Source organism: Primulina eburnea, chromosome 1, assembly GCF_022965805.1.
Source record: "Primulina eburnea isolate SZY01 chromosome 1, ASM2296580v1, whole genome shotgun sequence".
In the NCBI taxonomy this organism is placed as follows: domain Eukaryota; kingdom Viridiplantae; phylum Streptophyta; class Magnoliopsida; order Lamiales; family Gesneriaceae; genus Primulina; species Primulina eburnea.
Genome location: NC_133101.1, coordinates 39,476,528 through 39,501,981, shown reverse-complemented (window position 1 = coordinate 39,501,981; position 25,454 = coordinate 39,476,528).

The window sequence follows — 25,454 nt, the reverse complement described above, 5'->3', positions numbered from 1 at the left end:
AGGATATCCATACCCGAAGGTAAGCGGTGAATCCCCGACTACAATGCATCGACTCCTATGTGTTTCGACAGAACACCCAACCTTGCCACCTGATGACCCCATGAGAGTCGGTAAACAAGTCAAAGTGTAATTCTAGCACATAGAGTCTCAATGTTGTCCCGGGTCATAAGGACTAATTCTGTACAACCATAAACCAGGACTTTTCCACTCGATAAGTGAGAACCACTTGGAAAGTCCTTTTATGGAGGGTTGTTCAGTGCACTCTACCAGGAGCACCTATCTGCATGTTCGGACATCACAATGTCCCCTACCAATGAAACATGGTACTCACATCGCAGATACTAGTCTCTAACTCGAGCGGCCTATATCCTTCTTAGTGGCGGCTGAATCGACTAGGAACCGTTTAGAATACACAGTATTACAAATATGAGTTTCATGATACTCATCATATGAGCATCTCATATTCTTTCTACTATTTGTATATTCAAGGGCTTTATCTATGCAGCTAGCATGGGTATACAGATAAAGATTTGCCAAAGTAATAATTTCAAATATTATTAAAATAAAGACTGCTTATACATAGAGTTTCATTGTGAACACTCGACCAACACTTGGCTCGACGGGCATCTACTCTAACAGATCACGGGCGTAGAAGATGTACTAGTAGTTTTTACATTTGATATGTAGTGTGTTATAGACTCTAGTTTGTATAAATGAAATGGAACAAGACATGTACTTACTTTTAATTGAAAATAAAACAGAGTTATCACTTGTGTATGATTTATATAAATTTGTTTATGACCCACATTTTCGAACAAAGATCCAATTAATCCCAAAGAGAATTGAGTTAGAGACCGGGTCCCCACAGCTCCTGAGGAATTGCAGACTTACAAGAAATGATGTGACCATGACTTGAAAGCCAAGTGTTATATGCAGGCTTCTATGAATGATTAGCTGCAGAGGCGTTTTGAGGATGCAAAGAGTGCTTCTGACATTCATTTGCTTCTCAAGGAGCACTCTGGTGAGCAGACTCGACCTCTTAGGCATGCTACCGTCAAGGAGCTGATCACTTTGTGCATGCGAGAGGGGGCCTCGGTCCATGAGCATGGCCTAAAGTTGATTGGGCTTGTGGACAAGCTCGTTGGCATGGATCTGATGTTGCCTTTGGAGTTGACCACCGACGTGTTGCTTTTGTCGCTGCCGAGCTCATTTGATCTTTTTATGGTGAACTTCAACATGAACAAGATGGAGCCGACCCTTGAGGAGTTGGTAAACATTCTTGTGACCTTTGAGTCCACCATAAAGAAATAGAACCAGTTCTTTATGTGGGTTCTTCATCAGGTACGAAGATCGATCCACGTGGAAAGGGAAAGAAGCGTTCTTTCCAACGTCCCAAGAAGAACGTGCCCTTGAAGAGGCAAACTCCGAGTCCCGCTATGGCAGCCACACCAGTGAAGGCTGACAAGATTATTGACATCTGTCATCACTGCAAGAAGTCAGGACATTGGAGGCGTAACTGCAAGGAATATCTTGTCTAGAAGAGTTCTGGAAACGTTAAGTTCTATATTGAAGTAAACATTTCAATTAACTTTACTACTTGGGTATTGGATACCGGGTGTGGCTCACATCTCTGTAATGATTTGCAGGTGATGGGAAGAAGTATGAGGCTTATGGAAGGTTAGACCTTCTTTAGGATGGGCAATGGGGTAAGAGTTGCTGCCAAGGCTATTGGAGATGTTTACTTGCTTTTGAACAATGATTTTAAGTTAATTTTAAGAGATGTTTTGTTTGTACCTGATTTGGTGAAAAACATTGTTTCCATTTCTATGCTTGATAAAGATGGATTTTCTTGTTTATTCAGCAAAGGTGTTTGCAACATTTACAAGAATGAATGTTTAATTGGTACTGGAGAACTTGAAAATGATCTATACACCTTAAAATTGAAAGATATTCCACTAAACAATGTCGAAGCTATAAAAATAACAAACAAACGAAAACAAGATAATCTAAATTCGGCACAATTGTGGCATGCTCTATTAGGACATATTTCCCTAAGAAGGATGAACAAACTAGTGGGAGTGGGCATGTTTGATATGTCTGATATTAATTCTCTCACGACTTGTGAATCCTGTCTGAAAGGAAAGATGAACAAAATTCCCTTTATGGGCCATGTGGAGCGAGCCAAAGGATTATTGGATTTGATCCATACCGATGTGTGCGGTCCGCTCAGCATCACAACTAAGCATGGATATACCTACTACATAACATTTACCGATGAATTGCGAAGTATGTGTATGTGTATTTGATGAAATACAAGTCTGAAGCCTTTGAAAGGTTCAAAGAATTCAGAAGTAAAGTAGAGAAACAGTTGGGATGAAGCGTCAAGACACTTCGATCGGATCGAGGTGGTGAGTATTTGAGTGCCGAGTTCCAAGAGTATCTTAGGGAGAATGGGATTCTCTCGCAGTGGACTCCGCCCGCTACAACGCAGTTGAATTGTGTTTCGGAGCGTCGTAACCGGACTTTGATGGACATGTTTCGATCTATGATGGGGTTCACGGAGTTTCCGCCATCCTTTTGGGGATATGCGCTTGAGACAGCGACACTGTTGTTGAACAATTTCCATTCAAAGGCAGTTGACAAGACACAATATGAGATATTGATGGGTAAGCCTCCCAAATATTCTTATCTTAGAATATGGGGGTGCCCTGCTTATGTGAAGCAGGTAGTAGGGAGATAAATTGGATAGTCGATCCATTTTATGTTACTTTGTGGGATATCCAAAGAATTCAGTTGGATACTATTTCTATCATCCTCAAGAAACAAAAGTGTTTGTTTCTAGGAATGCGACCTTTTTGGAAAAGGAGTTTCTGTTGGATAGAAAAGGAGAGATGATAGAACTCGAGGAGGATCGAGAGACACCCACAATTGAAGAACCCACACCCGAAGAGCCAAGAGAGGAGATACAAGCTCCTAGAAGATCCGAGAGAGTCTCGTGACCACCTATAGGGTATGGTCTGCTTCTTGAAGAGGGCCGTGATGAGCCTAACCATAGATGTGATCCAAGGACCTTCAAGGAATCTTTATCTAATGCCGATTCATCCAAGTGGCTTGAAGCGATGGAATCTGAGATGAATTCCATGCATTTGAACCAAGTGTGGAATCTCTTGGATCCACCTGAGAATTGTTCCCATAGGGTGTAAATGGATTTACGAGAGTAAACTTTGGGCGGATGCGAAGGTATTGACCTTCAAGGCGCGATTTGTAGCAGAAGGATATACTCAAAGACAAGGAGTTGACATTGAGGAAACCTTTTCTCCAGTTGCAATGTTCAAGTCTATAAGGATATTGCTAGCCATAGCTGCATGGTATGACTATGAGATATGGTAGATGGATGTTAAGACATCCTTTCTTAATGGGGATATTAAGGAAGAGATTTACATGTCTCAACCTGAATGGTTTACATCTGTCGGAAGTGAGAATATGGTATGCAAATTTCAAATATCTATTTATTGTCTAAAGCAAGCATCTAGGAGTTGGAACCTTAGATTCGATAGTACAATCAAAGAGTTTGGTTTTACTAATAACCCTGAGGAGCCCTGTGTGTATAAGAAGGTCAGTGGAGTGGTGTGACATTCCTTGTACTTTATGTTGATGACATTCTACTCATTGAGAATGATTTAGGAATGTTGCAATAAACTAAAATATTGTTAGCAAGTAAGTTCTCGATGCAAGACTTGGGTGAAGCATCTTTTGTATTGGGAATATATATATATATAGATAGATCGAAAAGATTGCTTGGTCTCACCCAGTCCACATACATTGATACTATCGTGAAGTGGTTCTCGATGGATGAGTCCGAGAGAGTACATCTACCAATGTGTCATGGCGTGTCCCTATTCAACTCTTATGTCTCCCAAGACTGATGCAGAGATAGCGGCGATGACTAGCATTCCTTATGCATCCGCGATTGGTAGAATCATGTATGGGATGATATCTACACGTCCTAACGTGGCTTTCACACTAAGTGTAATGAGTAGATATCAATCGAACCCTGGTATTCCACACTGGAAAGCTGTGAAAGACATCCTCAAGTATTTGAGAAGGACTAATAAGTTGTTCTTGGTCTATGGGGGTGGAAAACTGAAATTGGAAGGCTAGACCGACTCTAGCTTTCAAAGCGATATCGATGACTCGAAGTCAACCTCTAGATTCATATTCATGCTCAATGGTGTTGTTGTGTCTTGGAAGAGTTCCAAGCAAGACAGTACTGCGGATTCCACCACTGAGGCAGAATACATTGCTACATCAGCTGTAGCGAAGGAGGCTGTTTGGATAAGGAATTTCGACTAAGAGTTGGGCGTCATTCCTAATGGATTTGCTCTTTCTCGGTGTTTTGTGACAACACAGGAACCATTACTAAAGAAAAGGAGCCAAGGTCTCATCAGAAGTCCAAACACGTATTGAGAAAGTACCACATCCTCCGAGAGATTGTGGAAAGAGGAGAAGTGTCGGTTGACAAAGTCGGCTCCGCAGATAATGTTTCTGATCCACTAACTAAGCCTTTACTTGAACCATTATTCGAGAAGCATCGCGAATTGATGGGTTTGAAGCATATGTGTAGTTGGCTCTAGTGCAAGTGGGAGATTGTTAGAGTAGGTGCACGTCGAGCCAAGTGTTGGCCAAGTGTTCACAATGAAACTCGATGTATAAACAACCTTTATTTTAATAATATTTGAAATTATTGTTTTGGCACATCTTTATCTGTATACCCATGTAGTTGAATAGATAAAGTCCTTGAATATACAAATAGTAGAAAGAATATGAGATGCTCATATGATGAGTATCATGAAACTCGTATTTGTAATACTGTATGTAGTGCCCAAATTCAGTACACGTATAACCCATGCATTTATTTAATTACTAAATAATTTAAATCAATTTTATATTGATTTTAACGGTGCATGATTTATTTAAATGCATTGTTTTAATTATTCATGTTTATGTGATGCAAGTTAGAATTTCTTTCAAGTTTCATATTTCAGGCGATTATTCGAGGCGGGATCGAGGAAGAGACCGGTGATGATGTTTTGAACAAGTGTGCACTTTATTTTATTAGGGGATTTTGTTTAAAGATGAGTATAGTTAATATTTTAACTAATTTATTATTTGAGTTAACCTTTTTAATTAGTATTGGACTAGCATGTTAATTATTTTAATCAATTCCCTAAATTATCCCACTAACTCACGCCACTCACACACACACACGCTTTTTCACCCACAAACACACGACACACACACACACTTCATTCTACCCATTTTATCTTAAAAATTTTGAGTGAAAATATTAGGGTTCTTGAGCACTTAGCAGCCGCCCCTCTCTTTGAAATTCCAGCAAAGTTTTGTTGTGTTTTCTTCAAAGAAAATCGCCTCATGTTCGTCCCGGATCAACCTCGCATCCTTTTCCGCTTCGGTATCGCCGTTTCGCTAACGTTTGATAACAAAAGGCATGTATATTCTGTTCTTTTTGCATCGATCATGTCATATTATGCGTGCGTTGTTATTTATGCGTAAAACCATGTGTGCTATGTGTGGAAGTTTGAGCAATCATGTTTAAATCGCTTTTTAAGCCTTTTTTAGATCTTAAATTTACGTTTTTACTGTTCTGGTTGAAACTGCGAATTTTTAGTCGAGATTTTGAGAAAACATTCCACTAGAAAATTGTAGAACATTTTGATGCCTTCGCTTTGATATAAAATTCGAGATTTTTGGACAATTATCGAGTGAGTTATGATATTTTTCGTGGGACTGCTAAAAATTCTTACAAATATGTCATGCATACTCATATCTTACGAGTCTCACATCAATGAAGACTAATAAAGAAATCTCAAGCCTTACATCTTTCCCCTCTAAGAAATGATTTCGTCCCCGAAATCGCAGGCAATCTAATAAATTATCTATATACAAGATGTAATAAAATCAAAATTGAATAAATACTTACATCAAGTAAATAACTCGGGATGTTTCTGTCGTATGTCTGTTTCTGTTTCCCAAGTCGCTTCTTCGATGCCATGACGACTCCATTGGACTTTCACTAGCGGAATAGTCTTTGTCCTGAGCTTCTTTTCTTTCCGATCAAGAATTTGTATCGGTTGCTCAACATAGCTCAAGGTCTGATCAAGCTCCGCTTCGTCAGGGTGAATGACATGAGAAATATCTGGCATATATCTATGCAACATCGACACATGAAAAACGTCATGTATACCAGATAAAGAAGGAGGAAGAGCAAGTCTGTAAGCTCGATCGCTGATCTTTTAAAGAATCTCGTACGGACCAATGTATCGAGGAGACAATTTCCCATGTTTGCCAAATCTGACAATGCCTCTGAAAGGAGAAATCTTCAAAAATACTCTGTCTCCTTGTTCAAATACTAATGGTCTATGTCTAATGTTGGCGTATTTCGCTTGTCTATCCTGTGCCGTCTTCATTCTCTTCTGAATGATTTTCACCTTCTCAGTTATGTCACGAATCATATCCGGCCCAAGTTCTGGTACCTCTGAGATGTCATCCCATTATAGTGGAGATCTGCACTTCTTGCCATATAAAGCTTCAAACGGTGGCATCTCAATGCTCGTCTGATAGCTGTTATTGTAAGAGAATTCACAAAGAGGTAAAGAATCTTGCCAACTAGTGCCAAAATCTAGCACTACGGCTCTCAACATATCCTATAAAGTCTGGATAGTCCGCTCTGACTGTCCGTCTGTCTGAGGGTGATAAGCAGTACTCAGGTGTAATATCGTACCTAAAGCCTGCTGTAAACTGTGCCAGAAGTGTGAAGTGAATCGTGGATCATGATCTAATACGATAGACTTCGGCACACCATGTAATCTGACTACCTCTCGGACATATATCTCCGCCATCTGATCATGTCGATAAGTCATTCTGTACGGGATGAAACAAGCTGATTTGGTCAGTCTGTCAATAATGACCCAAATCGTATCAAAACCTCTAGATGATCGAGGTAACTTCGTCACGAAATCCATGGAAATGTGATCTCATTTCCATTCTGGAATAGACAAACTCTGAAGTAACCCTCCGGGATTTTTCCTCTCGGCTTTCACCTGCTGGCAGTTCAAGCATTTTGATACAAATTCTGTAATATCTGATTTCATTTGTTTCCACCAGAACTGTGTCTTCAAGTCGTTGTACATTTTCCTGCCACCAGGATGAATGCTAAACCGACTACAGTGCGCTTCGGATAAAATCTGTTGTTTCAAATCTGAAACATCTGGCACTACAAGACGGTTATTCACGTACAAAACATGATCACGTACGTGGTATTCTGAAATATGTCCTGTTCGGACCATCTGAATCGATCTCTGCACATTCTAATCGGCTCTTTGGGCTTCTTTTATCCTCATAATTAAATCAGGCTCAACTCGGATTGTAGCAAGTTGTAGTGGCCTATTCTTTGTATCAAATTCTAATCCATACAAACAACAATTTTCAACTCACTTTGTTACACCTATCGTCGAAAAGGATAAGGAACAAACCTTTCGACTCAAAGCGTTCGCTGCTGCATTTGACTTCCCTGGATAGTATTTGATTTCGCAATCAAAGTCTTTCAGTAGATCAAGCCATCTACATTGCCGCATATTGAGAAAATAGATACTTCAGGCTCTTGTGATCGGAGTAAATCTCAAATTTCTCGTCGTAGAGATAATGACGCCAGATCTTTAATGCAAAAACGATAGCCGCCAATTCGAGATCATGAATGGGGTATCGGACTTCATGTGGCTTCAGTTGTCTCGAGGCGTATGCGACCACATGACCTCGCTGCATAAGAACACATCCCAATCCTCGGTGAGAGGCATCACAATATACAACGAAATCACCCGTACCTGAAGGTATCGTCAGTACTGGAGGGTCAGCTTCTTCTTCAATTCCCCAAAGCTAGACTCACAATCCTCAGACCATACAAATGGCGCATTCTTTTGTGTCAACTGGGTAATTGGCTTTGTAATACTGGAGAAATCTTTAATAAATCGTCGATAGTATCCTGCTAGACCCATGAAACATCGTATCTCTGGCACAAAAGTCGGTCTCGGCCAACTGGTCACAGCTTCCACTTTACTTGTATCTACAGCAATACCATCTCCAGATATGATATGTCCCAAAAAGACAACTCGATTCAACCAAAACTCACACTTTGACAATTTAGCATACAGTCTTTCATTTCTTAAGGTCTGTAATACAATTCTTAGATGCTCTGCATGCTCATTCCTGTTCTTATAATACACCAGAATGTCATCGATAAAGACAATCACAAAATCATCCAAATACCTCTGAAAGACTTGATTCATCAATCCCATAAATACCGCTGGGGCATTCGTCAAACCAAAAGGCAGTGACAATAAATTCGTAATGTCCATACCTGGTTCGAATGCTGTCTTCGGTATGTCTACATCTCGAACTCTGAGCTGATGATATCCAGATCGCAAATCGATCTTAGAATAAACAGATGACCCCTGTAATTGATCAAATAAATCGTCGATGCGCGGCAATGGATATTTATTCTTCACTGTCGTTTTGTTCAATTGCCGATAATCTATACACAATCACATTGATCCATCTTTCTTTCGCACAAAGAGCACTGGTGCGCCCCAAGGAGATACACTAGGTCGGATATATCCCTTGGCTAGAAGATCTTCTAACTGTGCTCAATGTTTTCAAAACCGGACCGGACCGGCCGGTTGGACCGGTTCAACCGCGAACCGGTCTTCAGACCGGTCCGGACATAAATAAAAACCCGGAAAACAGGTTTAACCGGAAAAAACCGGTTAAAACCCGGTTCAACCGGGAAACCGGAAACCGGCCGGTCTTCAGGAACCGGCCGGGTCTGTGAAATTATAAAAAAAATTGCCCAGAGATCGGCGACGGTTATTTCAAAATCCGTCGCTATATAGCAACGGTTAAGAATAACCGTCGCTATTTAGCGACGGTTTTTTTCAAACCGTCGCTAAATAGCGACGGTTTTGACTAGACACTTTTTTTTTTATAAGAAACTTGATGTTTACTACTTTTTTTATAATTAATCTTGATGTTTACTTGGACACTTAAACTTGGTCATCTCTATTTGGTTACTTTTTTTAATAAGAAACTTGATGTTTACTACTTTTTTTATAATTAATCTTGATGTTTACTTGGGCACTTAAACTTGGTCATCACTATTTGGTTACATGTTATGTGTAATTTGGATTTTTGAATTTGAAAAGTGATGTTTATTTTGATATTGTTGTAATTTTCATCTTAAAAATTAAATAAAAACTATAAAAATATAAATAATCAATATTTTACTATTTTATATATTATATAAAATAAATAAAATATTAATTTTATTGATCCGGTTCGACCGTCCGGTCGAACCGGTTGAACCGGTTGAACCATTTTTTAAGGCTTGACCGGTTCGATTAACGGTCCGGTTATAAAAACACTGACTGTGCTTTCAGTTCTTTCAGTTCAACAGGCGCCATCCTATACGGAGCTCGAGATATAGGAACAGTACCTGGCATAAGATCTATGCTAAAATCTACCTCTCGAGCTGGAGGTAACCCTGGGATTTCATCTGGGAACACATCTGCAAACTCCCGTACTACTGGCAAGTCTGCCAATGCCGGGCTCGATTTCTGTACATCTACAGCATACACAAGGAACCCTTCTTCTCCTCTCTGTAAAAATCTATTCATAGTCAAAGCCGATATCAAGGGAATCCGAGATCTGGAACCCTTACCGTATAATTTCCACTCTTCTGTCATTTCGGGTCTGAATCTAACAATCTTGTGAAAACAGTCTACGGTGGCTCTGTACTTAGTTAACATGTCAATCCCAACAATGCAATCAAAATCAGCTAACCCAAGTACTATGCAATCTAGATCAATTTCATGACCCTCAAACTGTAAGATGCAATGTCTAACCGTAGTTACAACTATCAAACCACTTCCCAACGGAGAAGTAATAGACACTACCTCCAACAATGACTCAACAGGCAAGGAATGCAATAATGCAAACCGTTCTGAGATGATTGTATGCGATGCACCAGTATCTATCAGTATATGAGCAGGATAACTACAAAGAAGACAGTTACCTGATATAACATCGTCTGGGGCATCCTGTGCTAGCTCTTCAGTCAACGCAAACACTTGGGCCTGTTGTCTTTGAGGCTGGCTTCCGGTCTGGCTACCTCGGGCTTGAGGCTGGGTCTGTGGAAGATTAGGCTAAAAGGAGTGAACAGATGAAGCTTTCCTCTCAGGCTGAGTCACTGATGCAGATGACCCTGCACCCTGAAATCTCGGTGCACCACTTCTCTGAGGACATACTTTGGCGAAATGTCCTTGTTGCCTACATATGTTGCATCTCCCCGTCACTCCCTGACACTGCTCTGTGGCATGTCGGCCTCCACAAGTACTGCAATACACACCTGTCACATCTGTACTCTAGCTAGGACCTCGCGGTCGTGACCCACTGGAGCTCGAAGAACTGCTCCCTGCTCTCTTGAACTGCTTACCCTTAACTTTCAACGGATCTTTCCGCCCGCTGCTACTACCGCCGCTATCGAATCTAGGAGGAGGTTTTACTGGAGGTACTGGCGGTCTCGGACTCGGGGCAACATACGGAACACTCCGTTGCCTAAGCAATCCTGCTTCTGCTCCTTTGGCACGGTTCAATGCATCGGCGAAGTTGTTGGGTCTACCAGTATTTACCAATGTAAAGATATTGGGATTTAAGCCGTTTATAAACTGATCTGCCACGGCCTCATCATTACCTGAAACATGTGGTGCAAATCGAAGCAAGGAAGAAAACTTAGCGGCGTATTCTTCAATGTTCAATTGCCCTTGCCTCAGGTTTGCAAACTCAGCGCCTTTATATTTACGGTAGGATACAGGAAAGAATCGCTGATAAAACTCGGTCTTGAACACTTTCCAGGTAATCTCTGTGCCACGCTGTTCTAATGCTCTTTGATATTCAACCACCAATTCTTAGCCACGTCTTGCAGTTGATGGCCAATGAGTTTCACCCGTTTCTCATCACTGTATTCCAGATACTCGAATAACATCTCAATATCCTCCAACCAGCTTTCACATTCTATTGCGTTTTCTGTACCCTTTAAGGTAGGTGGTCTGAAAGACTGGAATCGTTTTAACAGAGTCTCCATAGGTATAGCACTAACATCCATCGGATCCCCGGATGTGCTACCCTGTTCTGGTGCTGTTGGTCGCAAATGCACGGCTACTCTTCTAGGAGGCATGTATCTGATATTCAACAAATTAGTATATCATCGATGCAAACTGTCTCAGCCCTCCTCTGATCATTTACCTCTGATCCAGAATCGGTTCTGATTCAGTCAATTACATGCTGTAATCACCTCAGATAACACACAACATGTAATAGGGAAAACAATAAATCATGCTAGCACATCATAAAGCAAGGAAGAAGACTCAATCTACCCCGCTCATTCTATCTTATCTCAATCTAAAGGATCGCTCTGATACTACCTGTTGTGGGGACCCGGGCTCTAACTCATTTCTTTGGGATTAAATGGATCTTTATTATAAAAAGTGGGTCAAATTTTTTGCTTTTAACATTACGTCAAATGTTAATAAAACTAAACACAACATATACTTCTACTTCATTTCATCAAACGTAAATACAAGTCTTGTTATTATACATTCGTACAAACTAGTGTTTAAAACAAACTACTATCTACAAGTAGTACAAAGCTAGTAAAAACCACTAGTCCTCTGATGCGCCCGAAGTCACCACGCTATCACGATCTCATCCCTGTCTCGACCCAGATCCTGCCCCACCTGTTGTTATTCACACATACAGACATAACAACAGCCGGAAACTCGGGTGAGAACAAATCCCAGTATAAACATCTATACATGCATATAACAATCTAAATCATGAAACATGCTATTCTGAATGTCATCAATATAAGCATGCAATGCAAATCAAATCATGTCTAGACTTGACTCAATTATAACTCTAGGGATCCCGGTGTGAATAAGACTTCAATGACTGTCACCTACCCTCCCAATCGGGGTGACTGTACGTCTTATTCCTAGACTTCGGCCTGATCTGTATCAACATCTACAATAGGAGAATGATCTTCCCCTAAGCTGCGATATCACCGAATGTCTAGAAGTCTGACTGTTTTGTCAAGACTCTCCTATCTTAAATGCAATGAATAACAATCTGTAAACAAAGCATAATCATCTCAAAAGATTTGAATACAAGTCAATAAACAAATCCCAATCATATTACAAGATAAACAATAAATCTAGTATGTGATTTTGGTTGGGAAACTCAAATTGGATCTAATTTGAGTCATGTCTCCCCAAACAAAACATGCATTATACCTTTCTTGCACAATTTCTGTCGATGTCGAAATCTCAATAACAGAGTTTCCAATACAAATCTGAAATGGCAATGTAAAGGAGTACCATGTCACAATACCACTCAAAATCGAGTCTTATACAATTCATATTCAATCTCGGTATAAATCAACGGCATAACGACGTATTTTCTTGATCCCGGTCAATCCATCTCTCAACATATATCAATATCAAATCTCAACATATATCAATATCAAATCTCAACAATACCTAGTCAACCTCGTCTATGCATCATACTCTTAAAATCTGCATATTCTCAATCATAATATATGCTGAAAAATCGAAACCATCTCATACAGTATTCATAAATCGATCCAGTTGTGAATAAACGTTCACAATAATCATAGGAACACATAATCATAACTATATCAGAATTTCTCCAACACCTAAACTTCAAACCATGCTGGAATTTAAAGAAACTTACATCCTCTTGTAGCCCTTGTTGCAAGGATCACAGAAATGAGTTCGTATCTAAAATCGGATCACTAAATCATTCAAAATCACAAGTCCAAGATCAAAAGGAAATGAAGTCTTTTCCCTTCGGTGCTGGTTTTCTGAATGAAGAGGAAGAATTCGTGCATTACATATATATACCATGCCATGTGTCATCATAAGAAACGAAGGTGGATTTCTCGCATGCAGCACCGCGAGTGCGCTCATGTCCAGACCGCGGGTGCGCTCATGCTTCGGCATTATTTTCATTCCTCAAAATTCGACGACCGCGGGTGCGGTGTCTTGAGGACCGCGGGTGCGGTAACCCCACTGTAGCTGCACCGCGGGTGCGTTCCTTCTTGCACCGCGGGTGCCGTGTGGCTACTGGAAATTTTTGCCAACTTACTGTCCATGCACCGCGGGTGCGGTGTCTTCCTATACCACGGGTGCGGTCTTGCCTTCTTCCAAAATTCTTATTATATGTCATGCATACTCATATCTTCCGAGTCTCACATCAATGAAGACTAATAAAGAAATCTCAAGCCTTACAGGTTTGGCTTGGGATGTAATAGAAGTCGTAGGAAGCGAAACGATGCCTAATTACGAGTTATTGTTGTGTTGGAATTAATTGTTGATGCTTAGGGACGTTTGGGGCGTTTTTACGGGTTTGAATCAATGTAATAACATCCTAGGACGAGTCTAGAGGTGTTGGTTCATGGTCCTTAGGCTTGGATTGAATGGGTGAAAAATTAAGTTAGCGAATTTTCGTGAATTTGCAAAGACAGAGGGTACCCGGACCCCTTCCCGGACCCCGGCACGGAGTCCGTGTCCTTTTTCCTTCAAAAATACGAATTTCCAGAGTCTACCCGGACCCGTACACGGACCCCTACACGGGACGGGGTCTGTGTACACCCTTTTTAAAAAATATTTAATTTTTTTTTTTTTAGGATTTGCTTCGGGGTTCTATATCATGGTTTAGCACCATGGTTAAAATTTATTTATGTAAAAATATAGGATTTGTTTTATGGTTTTACGTCATGGTTTAGTACGATGATTAAACGAAGTCAAGCCAGGAGCGAACTAGAATGTCATAAGCTACTTATTCACTTTGGTGGTGAGCTCGAGTAACTACGTCTAAGACATGCAAGTTAAGTATTTAAAATTTATGTTAGTATGTGCAGTAGCGGCCCCAAGTGAGATCCAACGAATCCCTCAACGTCAAGTAAGTATGATGACGTGCAAAGAAAATATTTTAAGTTTTTGGAGGTATGCTAAATGTCTTGTGACCAAATTATGTTTAGGATTGGAAAGTGTTAAATTATGAACGGGGACCAATCCGTCCGTTAAATTATGAACGGGTTAGATCGTGGTTGGAAAACGTTAAATTATGAACGGGGACCAACCAGCCCGTTAAATTATGAACGAGGATCTCATGTATGTGGCAGTGGATACGTCCCTGTCGGCCAAGTACTGTGGTTTGTCTGATCAGGCGTTTATTATGTTATGGGTCACTTGCTTTGAAACATCCTCTACGCAAATTGATGAAGTTATGTATGTTCAAGTATGCAGTATGTTTATGAAAGTTTATGTTGATGGCACGTCTAGTTATGTACGTACGTATGTTAAAGTTTATTATGCAAGTTCAAGTTTCAAGTTATGTACGTTCTATTTTTAAGATGCATGCGATTTAATTAAGTAGTACTCGTTATCCCAGTTTATACGTGTTGAGTCTTTAGACCACTAGACTTGATCGATGCAGGTGACTATGTTGAGGAGACAGGAGGTGGCGACCAAGGGGCAGGCTTGGACTGAGTAGAAGGCTAGACCCGAGGACCACAATGCTTACGTTTTATGTAAAGTTTCAAAATACTTTGATTTTTAAATATCTGGATGCGAAATATTTGAGACAGTTTCTTTTAGCAAAATTTTATTGGTGACGGATGATTTTGAGATCTATTTCTATGAATGTATAGTGACGACCGTATGTATGTTTACATTTAAGAAAATTTTAAAGTCTTCCGCATTTTTTAAGTATGAAAATACGGTACGCTACAGTTGGTATCAGAGCGGTGTTCTTGTAAAGAGTTACGCCTACCGCCAGTCGCAAGAAGCTCACGAAGTCACACCTCAAGTCTGTAAGTTTTAAAGTTTTGAATTATGTTATGTAGTAAGCATCAAATCATGTTTTCAGCATGCTTACCTGTAAAGTTCAAACTACGTGCATCTTATGTTTTTGTATTACATTCATGAATGTTGGGTTACGTGTTTGGTAATTTACTGGAACAGTATACTTCCTAGACGTGTGATTGACCTGGAAGCCAGGGGGAGGACAGAGAGCCTCGAATTGAGGAGAGGGCCAACCCTCCACCTCCACCTCCAGACATGCAGGCACAGATGCTTGCGAGCATGACGCGGTTCTTCGCCCAACTTGCGGGGAACCAGGCTACAGCAACAGGTGCAGGGACGGGACCCCAACCGGAAGCATTTACGAAGGGTTTAGGAGGATGAGTCCTAAGAAGTTTTCGGGTACCACTGACCCAATGCTAGCCGAGGGATGGATTAAGTCCATAGAGGTAATATTTGACTTTATGGAACTGACCGATGCAGATAGGGTCAGATGCGCCACGTTCCTTCTGACAGGGGACGCCAGATTATGGTGGGACAGTGCATCAGTGGCAGTTAACTTGCAGGTACTGCAATGGAATGGTTTCAAGGAGGTCTTTTACTCCAAGTACTTCACTGAAGAGGTACGATCCAGACTCACCAGCGAGTTTATGACGCTATGGCAGGGAGCCAGTAGCGTGGCAGAATTTGTTAGGAAGTTTGAGAGAGGGTGTCACTTTGTACCCCTCATTGCGAATGATGTCCAGGCAAAGTTGAGGCACTTCTTGAATGGTTTGCAGCCGATCCTGCGCCGCGATGTGAGAGTAGCTGGCCCTACTAGCTATGTCGTCTCCGTATCTAGAGCATTGGAGGCCGAACAGGATTTGAGGGATATTGAGGCTGACAGGCAGGGCAAGAGGCCCTATCAAGCGCCGTAGCACCAGCAGCAGCAGCATCAGAGGCCCCAGTTCAAGAAACCGTATCAGGGGCCGCCAGGGAAGAAACCGTATTAGGGACCACCAAAGGGCAAGGGTCCAATTCAGCTGCAGGGGCCACCTCAGAAGCCCGTCATTTTCCCAGTGTGTCCTAAGTGCAACCGTCAGCACCCAGGGCAATGCTTATACGGATCAGGCAAGTGCTTCAAGTGTGGAGCTAGTGACCACATGCTGAAACAGTGCCCGCAGTGGCAGCAGCCGACTCACGGCAGAGTATTCGCCATGCATGCGCAGGAGGCGAATCCAGACACGACATTACTGACCGGTAAACTTTCCTACCCAAGTCAGTATTATTTTGCCTTGCATGTGGATTTTTACTTGGGATTATTAGTGTGCTAGTATTATTTTTGAATAACTTGAGATATAGGTTTCCCCTATGCTTAAGGTTTATATTAGTAATTTTGGGATATAAGTTAGTTGGTTGTGCTAATGTCCCTCAGGCAATATTTTCGTAAAGAGATTAGCAACAACGGCACTTATAGATTCAGGAGCCACTCACTCCTTCATCTCGGAGACTTTTGCTAATCATCTGGATATCAAGTCCATTGGCCTTGACATGAACTTTTCAGTGACAGTCCCATCAGGGGAAGAGCTATTAGCTACCAGTGTGGTCAGAGATATCGATCTTGAACTGCATGGCCACCTAGTATATGCAGATTTAATCCTATCGCCGATGCCAGAATTCGACATCATCTTGGGCATGGACTGGCTGACAAAGAACAGAGTTCTGATCGATTTTCAGAAGAGATCAGTGTTGGTCAGACCGCTGGGCATGGAGCTGTTCCTATTTGAGCCAGCTAGATGGAGGAGTTTCCCTCGCATGATTTCGTGCATGCAGGCGAGGAGACTAATTTCTAAGGGTTGTCAGGCTTTCTTGGCCAGCATCATCACAGCACCTGACATGCCCACTCCATCGCTATCAGATGTGCCAGTAGTCAGAGAATTCCAGACGTCTTTCCTGACGACATCACAGGCCTTCCACCAGAGAGAGAGGTGGAGTTTGCAATCGATCTCATGCCAGGCACAGTGCCAATCTCTAAGGCACCGTACAGGTTAGCCCCAGAAGAGATGTTAGAACTTAAGCAGCAGATTCAGGAGCTATTAGACAAAGAGTTTATTCGCCCGAGTTTCTCACTGTGGGGCGCACCAGTGCTGTTTGTAAAGAAGAAAGATGGGAGTATGAGGCTGTGGATCGATTACCGAGAGCTGAACAAGATAATGATCAAGAATAAGTACCCACTTCCTAGGATCGAAGACTTTTTTGATCAATTGCAGGGAGCTATAGTGTTCTTTAAGATAGATCTTCGATCAGGGTATCACCAGCTGAAGTTTAAGGATGCGGACGTTCACAAGACGGCCTTCGAAACCAGGTATGGGCATTACGAGTTCTTAGTAATGCCATTCGGATTGACAAATGCTCCAGCAATTTTCATGGACCTCATGAATCGAGTATTTCAGCCCTACCTTTGTCATTTCGTCATAGTGTTTATTGACGACATTCTCATATACAAGAGCCATGAAGAGCATAGCCAGCATTTGAGGACAGTTTTGCAGACCTTGCAGAGTCGCAAGTTATTTGCGAAGTTCAGTGAGTGTGAATTTTGGTTGCAAAAAGTTGCATTTTGGGACATAAAGTGTCTAGCCGTGGTATTGAAGTGGACCCAGCAAAGGTAGCAGCCGTTAAGGAATGGGTTGAGCCGAAGAATGCATCGGAAATCCGCAGTTTTCTCGGTTTAGCCGGTTACTACCGTAAGTTCATTCAGGGATTTTCGTCCATAGCAGTGCCGCTCACTTCCCTGACAAAGAAAAATGCCAAATTTGTGTGGAGTAATGAATGTCAGAAGAGCTTCGACACTCTGAAGCAAGCTCTTATTTCAGCTCCAGTGCTAGCCATTTCGATAGGGCAAGGTGAGTTTGTGCTTTATACCGATGCATCTAAGCTCGGGTTAGGCGCAGTACTGATGCAGCAGGGTCGGGTCATAGCTTATGCTTCCAGGCAGTTGAAGGTGCACGAGAAGAACTACCCGACGCATGAACTTGAGTTAGCCGCCGTTGTATTCGCACTGAAAATTTGGAGACACTATCTGTACGGCGAGAAATGTCAGATTTTCACCGACCACAAGAGTCTCAAATATTTCTTCACGCAAAAAGAGCCGAATATGAGACAGAGACGATGGTTGGAACTTGTGAAAGATTACGACTGCGAAATTTGCTACCATCCAAGGAAGGCTAATGTTGTCGCAGACGCTTTGAGTAGAAAAGTGGCAGTTGTCGCTCAGTTGTCAGCTCAGAGACCGCTTCAGTCGGAGATTCAGAGATTTGGTCTAGAGATTTATCGAGAGGGCAGAGCTCCTAGACTGTGTAATCTGATAGTCAAATCAGATTTTCTAGACCGTATCCGAGCAGGTCAGTCTTCAGATGAGCAGTTACAGAAATGCAGACTGAAAGATGAAGCCAAGGGCAGTGTGTTGTACACCGTTTCAGACGGCATTGTGAGATACAGAGGCAGAATGTGGGTGCCTAGTGTTGGTTCGATCAGACAGGATATTTTGACAGAGGCTCACGCATCTCCGTATTCCATTCACCCAGGAGGCACCAAGATGTACAAAGACCTACATTTATTGTATTGGTGGCCAGGGATGAAGAGAGACATCCACAGGTTTGTGTCTGAATGGCTCACTTGTCAACAGGTGAAGGCAGAACATCAGAGGCCAGCGGGATTAATTAAGCCACTCCCCATCCCAGAGTGTAAATGGGAGAACATCACGATGGACTTAGTCATTGGATTGCCTAGATCAGTTAGAGGCTTTAACGCTATTTGGGTTATTGTGGACCGACTCACAAAGTCAGCGCACTTTTTGCCAGTGAAGACGACTTTCTCCATGACGCAATATGCGGAGCTTTATATCAAGGAGATAGTCTGTTTTCATGGATTCCCAGTTTCAATTGTGTCCGACAGGGACCCGAGATTCACATCGTCCTTCTGGAAGAGCTTACATGCAGCTATGGGAACGAAGTTGCTTTTCAGTACAGCTTTTCACCCGCAGAAAGATGGTCAGTCTGAGCGAGTGATTCAGATTTTAGAGGATTTGTTGAGAGCCTGCATGATTGATTTTCAAGGAACTTGGGAGTCTAGACTACCTCTAGTGGAGTTCACATACAACAACAGCTTCCAAGCATCTATTGGTATGGCTCCCTATGAGGCATTGTACGGGAGGAAGTGCAGATCACCAGTTCATTGGGATAAAGTCTGTGAGAGAGCAGAACTTGGTCCAGAGATAGTTCAGCATACTGCAGACGTGGTGGTCAAGATTCGTGACAGAATGAAGACTGCCCAAAGCCGTCAGAAGAGTTATGCCGATAAAAGGAGAAGAGATCTCGAGTTTGCCGTTGGTGATCACGTTTTCGTTAAGATAGCACGTATGAAGGGTGTTATGAGATTTGGAAAAAGAGGCAAACTGAGTCCGAGGTTCATTGGGCCGTTTGAGATTTTGGACAGAGTTGGGACTCTAGCCTATCGTGTTGCCCTTCCGCCGAATCTGGCCGGGGTACACAATGTGTTCCATGTCTCGATGCTGAGGAAGTATCTAGCTAACCCTTCGCATTTTCTGAGCTACGAGCCGTTACAGCTTACTCCAGACCTGTCTTATGAGGAGAAACCAGTCCAAATCCTAGATAGGCAAGAGCGTAGGCTTCGGAACAAAGTGACTAAGCTAGTCAAAGTTCGGTGGCTAAACCAATCAGTGGAAGAGGCCACATGGGAGTCTGAGACAGATATGAGACTTCGCTACCCGGAGCTGTTCGGTAAAACTTAATTTCGAGGACGAAATTTTTATAAGTGGGGGAGGAACTGTAGTGCCCAAATTCAGTACACGTATAACCCATGCATTTATTTAATTATTAAATAATTTAAATCAATTTTATATTGATTTTAGCGGTGCATGATTTATTTAAATGCATTGTTTTAATTATTCATGTTTATGTGATGCATGTTATAATTTCTTCCAAGTTTCATATTTCAGGTGATTATTCGAGGCGGGATCGAGGAAGAGACCGGTGACGATGTTTGGAACAAGTGTGCACTTTATTTTATTAGGGGATTTTTTTTAAAGATGAGTATAGTTAATATTTTAACTAATTTATTATTTGAGTTAACCTTTTTAATTAGTAATGGACTAGCATGTTAATTATTTTAATCAATTCCCTAAATTATCCCACTAACTCACGCCACTCACACGCACACACGCTTTTTCACCCACAAACACACGACACACACACACACTTCATTCTACCCATTTTATCTTAAAAATTTTGAGAGAAAATATTAGGGTTCTTGAGCACTTAGCAGCCGCCCCTCTCTCTGAAATTCCAGCAAAGTTTTGTTGTGTTTTCTTCAAAGAAAATCGCCTCATGTTCGTCCCGATCAACCTCGCATCCTTTTCCGCTTCAGTATCGCCGTTTCGGTAACGTTTGATATCAAAAGGCACGTATATTCTGTTCTTTTTCCATAGATCATGTCACATTATGCGTGCGTTGTTATTTATGCGTAAAACCATGTGTGCGATGTGTAGAAGTTTGAGAATCATGTTTAAATCGCTTTTAAGCTCTTTTTAGATTTGAAATTTACGTTTTTACTGTTCTGGTTGAAACTGCGAATTTTTCAGTCGAGCTTTTGAGAAAACTTTCGACTAGAAAATTGTAGAACATTTTGATGCATTCGATTTGATATAAAATTCGAGATTTTTGGACAAATATCGAGTGAGTTATGATGTTGTTCGTGGGACTGCTCAAGCTGCGACTTTTATGTAAAGTGTGTTCTTGAAGTTATTTGTTGCAGGCTTCGTTGGACATCGCCGGGCTTGTGCTACTGCATTTATATATGTTACGAGATGTATTTAGGTGTTATTTGGTGGTTCGTTTGTGTCGGGTTTGGCTTGGGATGTAATAGAAGTCGTAGGAAGCGAAACGATGCCTAGTTACGAGTTATTGTTGTGTTGGAATTAATTATTGATGCTTAGGGACGTTTGGGGCGTTTTTACGGGTTTGAATCAATGTAATAACATCCTAGGATGAGTCTATAGGTGTTGGTTCATGGTCCTTAGGCTTGGATTGAATGGGTGAAATATTAAGTTAGCGAATTTTCATGAATTTGCAAAGACAGAGGGTACCCTAACACCCTTCCCGGACCCCGATACGGAATCCGTGTCCTTTTTCTTTCAAAAATACGAATTTCCAGAGTCTACCCGGACCCGTACACGGACCCCTACACGGTGTCCGTGTACACCCTTTTAAAAAAAAAATTAAGAAAATAAAAAAAATATATTTTTTTTAGGATTTGCTTCGGGGTTCTATATCATGGTTTAGTACCATGGTTAAAATTTATTTATGTAAAAATATAGGATTTGTTTTGTGGTTTTACGTCATGGTTTAGTATGATGATTAAACGAGCTCAAGCCAGGAGCGAACTAGAATGTCATAAGCTACTTATTCACTTTGGGGGTGAGCTCGAGTACCTACGTCTAAGACATGCAAGTTAAGTATTTAAAATTTATGTCAGTATGTGCAGTAGCGGCCCCAAGTGAGATCCAACGAATCCCTCAACGCAAAGTAAGTATGATGACGTGCAAAGAAAATATTTTAAGTCTTTGGAGGTATGCTAAATGTCTTGTGACCAAATTATGTTTAGGATTGGAAAGCGTTAAATTATGAACGGGGACCAATCCGCCCGTTAAATCATGAACGGGTTAGATCGTGGTTGGAAAGCGTTAAATTATGAACGGGGACCAACCAGCCCGTTAAATTATGAACGGGGATCTCATGTATGTGACAGTGGATACGTCCCTGTCAGCCCAGTACTGTGGTTTACCTGATCAGGCGTTTATTATGTTATGGGTCACTTGCTTTGAAACATCCTCTACGCAAATTGATGAAGTTATGTATGTTCAAGTATGCAGTATGTTTATGAAAGTTTATGTTGATGGCACGTCTAGTTATGTACGTACGTATGTTAAAGTTTATTATGCAAGTTCAAGTTTCAAGTTATGTATGTTCTATTTTTAAGATGCATGCGATTTTATTAAGTAGTACTCGTTATCCCAGTTTATACGTGTTGAGTCTTTAGACTCACTAGACTTGATCGATGCAGGTGACTATGTCGAAGAGACAGGAGGTGGCGACCAAGGGGCAGGCTTGGACTGAGTGGAAGGCTAGACCCGAGAACCACAATGCTTACGTTTTATGCAAAGTTTCAAAATACTCTGATTTTTAAATATCTGGATGCAAAATATTTTGAGACAGTTTCTTTTAGCAAAATTTTATTGGTGACAGATGATTTTGAGATCTATTTTTTATGAATGTTGAGTGACGACCGTATGGATGTTTACATTTAAGAAAATTTTTAATTCTTCCCCATTTTTTTTAAGTATGAAAATATGGTACGTTACACTGTATACTCTAAACACTTCCTAGTCCATTCAGCCGCCGCTAAGAAGGATATAGACCGCTCCAGTTCGAGACTAGTATCTACAATGTGAGTACCATCTTTCATTGGTAGGGGATATTGTGATGTCCGAACATGCAGATAAGTGCTCCTTGTAGAGTGCACTGAACAACCCTCCATAAAGGACTTTCCAAGTGGTTCTCACTTATCGAGTGGAAACGTCATAGTTTATGGTTGTACACCATTAGTCCTTATGACCCGGGACAACATTGAGACTCTATATGCTAGCATTGCACTTTGACTTGTTTACCGACTCTCATGGGGTCATCAGGTTGAAAGATTGGGTGTTTTGCCGAAACATATAGGAGTCGATGTATCGTAGTCAGGGATTCACCGCTTACCTTCGGGTATGGATATCCTATGTGATCTCATATGTATATAGTTTGAAATCTCTGATCAGAGAATTGTGGTAATTATGAAATGGGTTTAATTGATTACACCATCGATGCAACTATGACATGAAACATAGTACCGATTCATTGACAATTCTCGATATACCAATGGTTGTCGAATCGGTCGGGATATATGAGTTGAAAGGACCGTACTGTACGCTAACCATAATTGAATGGTTCTTTCAGTCAATATCATTTGATATCTAGGGAATCATGTAAGCGATGCTGCTATGCATTTAACATGATTGGTTGAGTATTATCAGACTTGAGTTCTGACGTTGTTATTATCAAGGAGTTAATAATTAATAATGGAGCAATTTGGGTATGCTCGTATAAGGACATGTTTAGTTCGAATCACATGGAGATGTGAACTACAGCTAGTTGTATCAATGAACCATTGAGGGCCACACAAGTATAGCTTTCTAGATCACGTTGAGAAGTAAAATAGTTTAATGTGTTGAACGGCTTATAAAGGAGTTTATAAGCGTAAGGAAAAATAGAAGTACGACTTCTATAAGGAGAATGTAACTTTTAATTTGAGGAAGTGTTCTTAAATTAAGAGTTGGCCAAACAAATAATGTATTTGAAAATTGTGATTTTCATAAACATTATTATGGACTAAATTAAATTAATTCAAGTGTTGAATTAATTAAACACTAGTGGACCTAGTAGAGTCCAAATAATTAAATTAATTCAAATGTTGGATTTATTAACAACATTGGGCCTTGTAGAGCACAATTAGATATAATTATTAAACTAGTGAGCTTGAGTAGAATCAAGTAATGTTTCATTGGGCTCAAATATGTTTGAGACATTTAAATTAAAGTCTATGTTCCTTGTAATTGTTACAAGCCCAAGTAAAAAGTATGCTAAGAAGGTGAAGGGTTGGAGGCACTTTTTCATTAAAAATTTACATGGCATGCTCATGCACCTTTATCACTTTTTCAAACTCCGAAAAAGTTCTTCCTTCTCTCATTTCTCCCTCACTTGGCCGAAAATATACACACAATATTCTCCCAATTTTTCTTCTTCAATTGTTGAGGAAAGAAAATACTTCTCATTGAAAAATCTTTTTATTTTTCTAGTGCAAAATAAGAGGGGTTCTAGCTTGCTAGTAGTGGGACTAATTTTGAAGAAAAGAGAGCTTGTAGATTGTCTTTCCATTCAAGAGCTAAGGTGTTTACACATTAGTTGGAGCCATAACATCAATCTTTGAGATTGATAGCTAATATTCTTAACACACTATGTATGAAATTTTTTGTGTTTTTGTATTTGCTACATACTAGTACATGAGGTGCTCGATTTTTGCCTTGAAAACAAATTTTGAAACTTCTGTTGCGCATTCGGGCACCTTAATCGACCCTCTTTCACAGCAGTGTTTTCAAAGATCGACCTTCGATCTGGTTATCATCAATTGAAGGTGAAAAAGGAGGACATACCAAAGACTACTTTTAGAACGAGGTATGACCATTATGAATTTTTAGTGATGTCATTTGGACTAACCAACGCCCTTTCTGTAACTCCCCGAAAATTTAAAGTCCACGCAAACTACGTGCATGCAATTATTAAATTCTTTGTGTATTTTAATTTCTTGATTTAATTGCATTAATTAATTATGTTGTGCATGTTGACATGTTTAAAATATATTTTCTACATGGTTGTATTAAAATGTATTTTTAAAAGGTTATTCAAGTGACGATCGAGGAACGGGGACCGAGGGCTGAAAAATAGAAAAGAATTTTTATTAAATATTTATTTTTAATTATTTAAAATATGGCCGATGCTTTTAAGTATTTTCGAAAATAAAGGGTTTTGAGGTGATTTTATACGCCGGGACGTAAACTTTATCGGTGTTGGTTTTTCAATTAAAAATACGAGCTTTTTGACAACCAGGCTAATAAATTCACATATTTAATTAAAGAAAAACTTTGTTATTATTTTATTTAAATCCTAAATAGACTAATGGGCCTAATTTAGTGGCTTATTAGGCCTAAGGTCTAGTTAGTAATTAATCTAGTATTTAAAGTGTTAATTAAATCAAAACCTTATTCTACTTCATGAAAATAATCGGCCACCATCTCTCAAAAATCTGAAACTCTCCCCACCTTACACACACAACTTCGCAGCACTTTGAAGGATTTTTGGTAAGGATTTTCGAAAGGCAAGCAAAGAAGAGGCCAAAGTCATCTCCCGTTCTTCGTCGTCAACGTATATTCGAGCGTGTACTACGCAAAGGCACACCCTAATCTCCATTTTCTCATCCATCATGTCATATTATTTATTTAAATTGTTGGATGCATGAAGCACATGAATTATTTTTCAGAAAACCGAATTGTTACATGTTTATCTTTCGGCTCTATGAAGTTTAGTTGCATGAAATTTGTTCAATTATGATTTAGGGACTGTCATGATTTAAGGATGGACCTAGCATGCTTTCACGTTATTTTGGACACCGAACCATGCACACATACGCTGCACCAAATTTAAACAAGAGGGGTAACGTTTTTTCTGCACTAGTTATTCATGGGGTTCGGTTTTGCTGTTGGTTGGGCTAAGCTTGGGTTGGCTGGTTCAGGGG